Below are 7,042 nucleotides of genomic sequence, written 5' to 3'. Positions count from 1 at the left end.
ATACCTTTGTCTTTGAGCATGATGTTGTCCACTTTGTTGGCTGCTGCCTTGGCCTTGGTTCTGATTTGGATTGCTGCCTTTTCCTTGAGCATTTGTTGAACTGTTCCTTCCACCTCTGTTTTGGCTTCTCCCTCTTCCTCTCTTGTTTCCTCTGCCTTGACCTCTTCCTCTTCCAAAGGACATCTGGGTCTTGAAGGCTTGCTCTAGAGATGAGTTTTCATTTCTACTCAACCTCTGCTCATGTGTTATCAGTGATGCATGAAGTTCATCAACTGAAAAGTTTGAGAGATCCTTTGTCTCTTCTATGGTGGTGACAATCACATGGAACTTTGAGGGTAGGCTCCTCAATAGTTTCTCCACAATCCTCCTTTCTTCAAGAGTTTCTCCATGAGACCTTATCTGTGTGACCAGACCAATCACATGTGTGAAGAATGAGTCAATATTGTCTGACTCCTTCATGCACAGATTCTCAAAATCTCTCCTCAGCAACTATAGTTTTGTTGTCTTCACTTTCTCCATGCCTTGATAGGTTGTCTTGAGAGTTTGCCATGCTTCTTTGGATGTCTTGGCTGCTGCTATCCTTAGAAACACACTCTCATGCACTGCTTGATACAAAAATACAAGGGCTTTTGAATCCTTCTTCTTGTAGCTCTTCAACAGATCTTTCTCTACCTGAGTTAAATTATTAAACTCATTTTCATCTGCTGGTTCTTTAAAACCATCTTCAACTATTTCCCATAAGTCTTGTGAGGCAAACAGGGCTCTCATGGTTATTGCCCAATAGTCATAGTTTTTTCCATTAAACTGTGGGAGCTGAGTATTAAAAATACCCACGCTAGTGCTGGTGCTGGCCATTCTTGCAATACTTGACTATGTATTAAAAATCACTGAAAAATACCTTGGATTCTTTTGCCTGAGTCTTCACACTGTTGGAGAAGTTGCTGCAGTAAGAATCCTTCCTTCAGCTTCTTTGACACCTTCAAAGAGCCTGGAAAGCTCTGATACCACTGTTGGGAATTTTTCTGCTAAAATTCCAAAAACAAAATCATAGAACAGAAAACAATGCTCTGTTTTGCACAGGGAAGCCACAAAAAAAAATGTTTGCTGGAGAACAGAGTTTCACCACACACATAAAAGATTTCTATTCATTAATAAAACTGCTGATACAAAAATATATTCTTCCTCTTCTTGAGAGATTACACCAAGAACATTTTTGGGTCGTAGCGTAGGTAGAGGCTCTCCATTTGAGTGGGAAGAGGCTTAGAAGTCTGCAGTTGAGTGCGCGGACCCCTACAATGGAATGCACAGAGCGGGTTGAGTTTGTAATTGTTCAGAATTATCAATAAAGAGAAGTATTCTACAATTTCTGCGTCTTTATTTCCTATTTATGCATCTGTTATATTGGGTATAAATTTCACTTATAATGCTTATATGATGCGTGAATGTATGTAATTATGTTAGATAAATGAACGTAAGTAGGAACATATGTTTACGCGAAGCTCACTAAGATCTGATAATAAAACACTTAGTCTAGTTAGGAAGATATCGCAGTTTCAGCCCCTGATTAGGGCTGCGCGGAAGACGATTGTACCCTTTCGCGAAGGTACTGAAGGGTGGAACAGAGGGTTAAGAAACCTGCGTGAAGGCAGGTATAGCTGGAATAAAACGACATCACATCCATCTCAAGGGTGCGGAAACTTGGTTCCAACATCCCCCCATACTGCTTCAGGTGAGACTTTAGTCCGCGCTCCGCGGGCTGATGCCAAAAGGGCCAGTAGTGTAGGGATTTGTTTGGCTAACTAATGCTGAACCTGGGTCAGGTTCCCTCAAGCCAACAAATGGTTCCGTTGCCGGGACTGGAATCTGCATAGAGATGTGTGATGTCGTATCACTGGAAGCCAACTAAGAAAGGAATCGAAGGCTGGTTGGATAGAAGGATTCATGAGTTCGTGGCACAAGAAAAAAAAAAACCCGCGACTGTCAAAAGAACAGTAGTTGGACCGATACCTATATACAAAGATCCACGAAATATTTTTCGTCTCCTTTCCTACTGAGTTATACGAGTGGATCGTGAAGCTAGCAGAGAGCCAAGGAAGGTGGAAACTTGACGGTCCTATTGTGTGGACCCCAGAGTTAGTGCGAAGGTTGGAAGCATCAGAGGATAAGATCGCGTGCGCTATCGATCATTGGCTCGATCGCATCATAGGAGGATTTGTTACTTAATTCGTGATCGACACCTTATTGAGCTATAGCGAGGTGGAGCGACGCTTTTTCAAAGGACAGCGAGGTAAGTACGTTAAATATCTGAATACTTGGATTAAAAGGTGGTTGTACGAAAAAAGGGTTATGCAGCTACCTTGATGTTTGGGACTACGCGAAGCGGAAAAAGTTACAGAAACGAAGGAAATAAGGGTCCAGAGTATAGCCCCTTGATTTCACCTCCGTGAAGGGACGAAGAAGGAATATCGAAGGTCTCTTCCCAAAGTGCTATTCAGTTGATCAGACAAGGGTTTCCATGAATACCACCTCTACCCACACCACCTCCGTCTTCACCGCCATCACCTCCATCTTCACCTGTACCACCTCCACCATTACTGCTATTCAGTATGGCAAACACAGTAAAGTTGCCTTTTTTCAAAGGTTTGGGAAACGAGGACCCGGACCAATTTTGGTTTGTTGTAAGGGCTGTATGGGAAGCCCAAGGTGTTATAGATGATCATATAAAGAAGGCGACACTGGTTAGTGCTTTGCAAGATTGCGTGCTGACCTGGTATATTAAGTACTCGAACGATAACCCGAATGCGAGAGTAGAAGACATCCAAGAAGCACTAAATAGGGAAGTTAGCAGGCCTAAGTCCAAGTTGCAGTCAATTGTGGGATTCAAATAAATCACGATGCGACTAGATGAGACACCATGGGAATTGGATCAAAGATTGAAGTGTCAAATCCACGAAGCCAATATGAATTTGCTAGATGGAAATCATCGCGAGTGGTTTGTGGCTTCGCTACTACCCCACTTAAGTAGCGCGATGTCGCAGTAGAAGCTAACAACTCAGGCAGAGGCATTAAAGATTGCCATGAGACTACATGAGACTCCGATGCAAGATCCTAATCTAGGAGTTCAACAAATCCACGTGCAGTTGCAGAATTTATGCCCTGAGATCCAAAGTCTGAAGCAGGACAGGACGGTTCGACCAAAGGTGCATGAGGAGGTATGGTGTTTGAAATGCAAGAGTCAGGGTCATGAAAAATACCACTGCTCGGTCTTTACAAATTACCTTCCAGGAGGAGAATTGATGCCTTAAAGGCCAGAAGCTCAAGTAGGACCTAGCGCAGTGCCTGCTTTATGGTGCGCTATCTGTCAGGTAGCCGGAAAACATTGCACAGATAACTTTCATTTGCTACAAAAGTATGTGCAACCATTGCAATAGTTGTTCTACAACTTTTGCATATCAGTAGGACATAATGAGCATACTTGCAGGAGCTATGAATTGATGATGGATAGAACTCCCACCTACAAGGTTTAGGCTAAAACGTGACCCCTTGACCAGAATGCAGGGATGGTGCGGACATGATTTCAGGGGCACGGACAAGGCCGAGGCGGAGGAGGACCTGGTAGAGGTCGTAGGCATTTGATTTTCTACAATTGTAGACAGCCAGGACCAGGACACTATGCCCACGATTGCACTAATCCAACGCGCCCGTCGTGCAAGTATTGCACGTTGTTTGATCATGAAATAGAAGATTGTCCTACTCTAATATCTAGGATACGTGAAAAAGGGGTGCTACTGCCTCCCCCGACTCAAAACCTACAAATGATGAGGTCTGAGCCACACGAGAAAGACCCGAACGTAAATATAGTGCTCCAGAGTGGAATTGCGACAGGGGATGACAAGGGGAAACAACCGGAAGATAATACATGGGTTTGCAAAGCCCTAATGAAAGAGGCCGAGCTCAATTTGGATCACACTCGTGAAGCATTCATGGAAGCTAAGAAGAGCTTCGCTGAGGCCTCCACTTCAGGAAGCAAGGATAAGCTTGAGCCGGAGATGGACCCCTCTATGCTCACAACTTTCCTAGAAACCTGTATGAAATTACTGTGTGATAGTAACGCTGTGAAAGGGTTACAAGAACTTATCAATAGATGTGTTGGGACCGTGCCAGGTGAACCGCGCGTAGTCCACAAGATCAGAAAGAATAAGACAAGGATGGGGCGTGAAATGAGACTCACCGCACAGATCAGAGAATACGAAATGGATCAAGTCATTCTGGATTTGGGATCATATGCGAACATTCTACCGAAGCAAACATGGGAGCTAATGAGGAGACCTACGCTGTAATTTTCTCCAATTCAACTAAGGATGGAGAATCAGTAGAAAATAATACCCATGGGGTGACTGTAGGAAGTGACCGTGGATATTGAGGGAGCGAGCGCATTGGCAGATTTTGAAGTAATAGAGATTGTTGATGACAACAATCCCTACCCTGCACTCTTGGAATTGACTGGGCTATTGATATGAACGGGGTAATCAATATGAAGAAACGAAAGATGATCTTTGAGAGGAAATCACTGGTCGTAATAATACCCCTAGATCTTGCTGAAGGATCGCGCTACACAGAACCAATCCACGATTATGAGAGTGATGATGATCTGGACTTCATCTATAATATAACGACGCGAGACCAAGACTAGGTCAATCCCACTACAGATGGGTGGATTACATGGGAGTGTGAGGGTTCATGCACTTCAGGTTGTGACGAAGAAATAGAACATTAGCAGAATTGGTTACATAAGGTAACTATGCTAAATTGCAGCATGATGACTTGGTCGCTACGCTGTGTATCATCAGAGGTAAGAAATTTGCTTTTTTATGATGGTCTAAATGAGGTATATATCTTTTTGGATGCATTTGAAAGGGAGGTGCCAGAAAAGAAATGCTTCCAGGCCTTGGAATGGGCAATATGCGCTACGCTCGCAAGATGGTGGGGTACGCACAAGGGAAGTTTCGATGATTGGTGCGAACGTAGGAAAATGATGTGAACACAATTTGGGAAGCCTAAGATGTGACTGACAGACAAGTACAATGGGCAGAATTATCCGCATGGGCATCTGGCCAAATGGGCACAGGCTTATGGAAAAAAACCCCAACCTCAGCAGGTGCACCTATTCTCCACGCTTAAGTACCTAGTTAATAAGCATGTGTTGGGGGGGTGAATTTGCAGATGGCTCTTATTGTTCCAAGAATATGATTTTGAAGTTGTTGTGAAGCTTGGACGATTGAACGTGGGACTAGATCACCTGTCGCACATCAAAATAGGGGACGAACCTACTAATTTGGAAGAAGGATTACCTCACAAGCAACTCTTTGATGTGCGCATCGCGGATGGACATTTTGAGGATATAATACACTTCCTAACAATTGGAACTACTCTGAAAGGATACTCTATCCAGCAAAAGAAGGAATTAGTTGTGCATGCGACAGATTTCTCTGTCATTGCTGGGAATCTATACAAGATGGGGACTGGTGAGATACTGCAAAGGTATGTACTTGAGTTTGAATGAAGCAGCATCCTCGTGGACTTGCATGGGGGCGCCGTGGGAGGACATTACGCAGGGAGAGCAACCACGCAGAATATTCTATGCATTGAGTTGTGATGTCAAACCCTTCATCAGGATTCAAAATAATATTGCAAGGCGTGTGATGTATATCAAAGAATAGACAGGCCGTCGCAGAGGGATGAAATGCCTTTGAATCTGCACATGACGTTGCAACCTTTCGAGAAGTGGGCAATCGATTTTGTAGGACCTATTCAGCCCCAAGGAAAGACACGTGCGAGGTACATTATCACTGCAATGGAGTACTTGACTCGTTAGGCAGAAGCGTAGCCAGTAAAGGATTGCACAGGCGCGACTATTGTGAAGTTTCTATTTGAACATGTACTAATGCGATTTGGATGCCCAAAGATTTTGATGAGTGATCGGGGTAAGCACTTTTTGAATGAAACGATTAGCGTGATGACGGAAGAATTTCAGGTGTATCATCAAAAGAGCACACCTTATCACCCACAGGCTAACAGACAGTGGAGGCGTTCAACAAAGTGCTTGAAAATGCGCTGACCAAGGTATGCAATGCTCAGCGAAGTGATTGGGACCTATGCATACCTGCAGTATTATGGGCTTATCGGATGATGTGTAAGAAGTTAACAGGACAAACACCCTTTAGGCTGGTATACGGGGTTGAAGCGATGATGCCTATGGAATACATCATGCCTAGTCTGTGCATAGCAGCGCTCACAGGTATGATGGATCACAGAGCCCTGGAAGAGAGGCTCATGTAGTTGGATGAGCTCAAAGAAGAGAGATTTTTGGTTGGATTTCACCAGCAGGTCCAAAAGCAGTGCGAAAAGGCATGGCACGACCGACATATTAAGTTGTGCACCTTTAAGGTGAATGACTTGGTGCTATTGTATGACAGTAAGTTTGATAAATTCCTCGAAAAATTCAGGATGCACTGGTTAGGGCCGTATGTTATTAAGGAGATTACCGACGGTGGCGCGGTCTAGTTGGTTAAGTTCAATGGAGATCCCTTCCCAGGAAAGGTGAATGGCAGTCAATTGAAGCCATACACAGGTGGCTCAGCTATCTGACTATCTGACAGAAGCACTGTCTTAGCACTCCAAGCAGCTGAAAGGAGGCGCCGGACTATAAACTACACTACCCGGTTTGGAGAGCTGCGCGATTTCAGGACTGCGCAAAGCAGCGGAGTGTCACAGGGTCCGTGATAGTGTGAAGACAGCTGCGCTAGCACGCAAATCTGCCGGAAAGTGACCGTTAAAGTCACTATTCATGATTTGATTGTCGGTTTGAGGCCAAATGGAGCAGTCGACAGGAATTTAAGGCAAACTTTATGGACTAGATTCTTGGAAATCTACCGCCAATCTAGCATTAATGGGATGAATGTGGGGGTAACTGTTGAATTTGAATTCAAAAGGCCTTATAAATTACAAGTGGCTGTCCAGCAGAAAACACTTGATAATTTGA

The sequence above is a fragment of the Pinus tabuliformis genome, chromosome 8, assembly GCF_031772625.1.
Source record: "Pinus tabuliformis cultivar Carrire ecotype Pingquan chromosome 8, CPIR1, whole genome shotgun sequence".
Taxonomy (NCBI): Eukaryota; Viridiplantae; Streptophyta; class Pinopsida; order Pinales; family Pinaceae; genus Pinus; species Pinus tabuliformis.
This window is presented reverse-complemented; position numbering follows the sequence as displayed.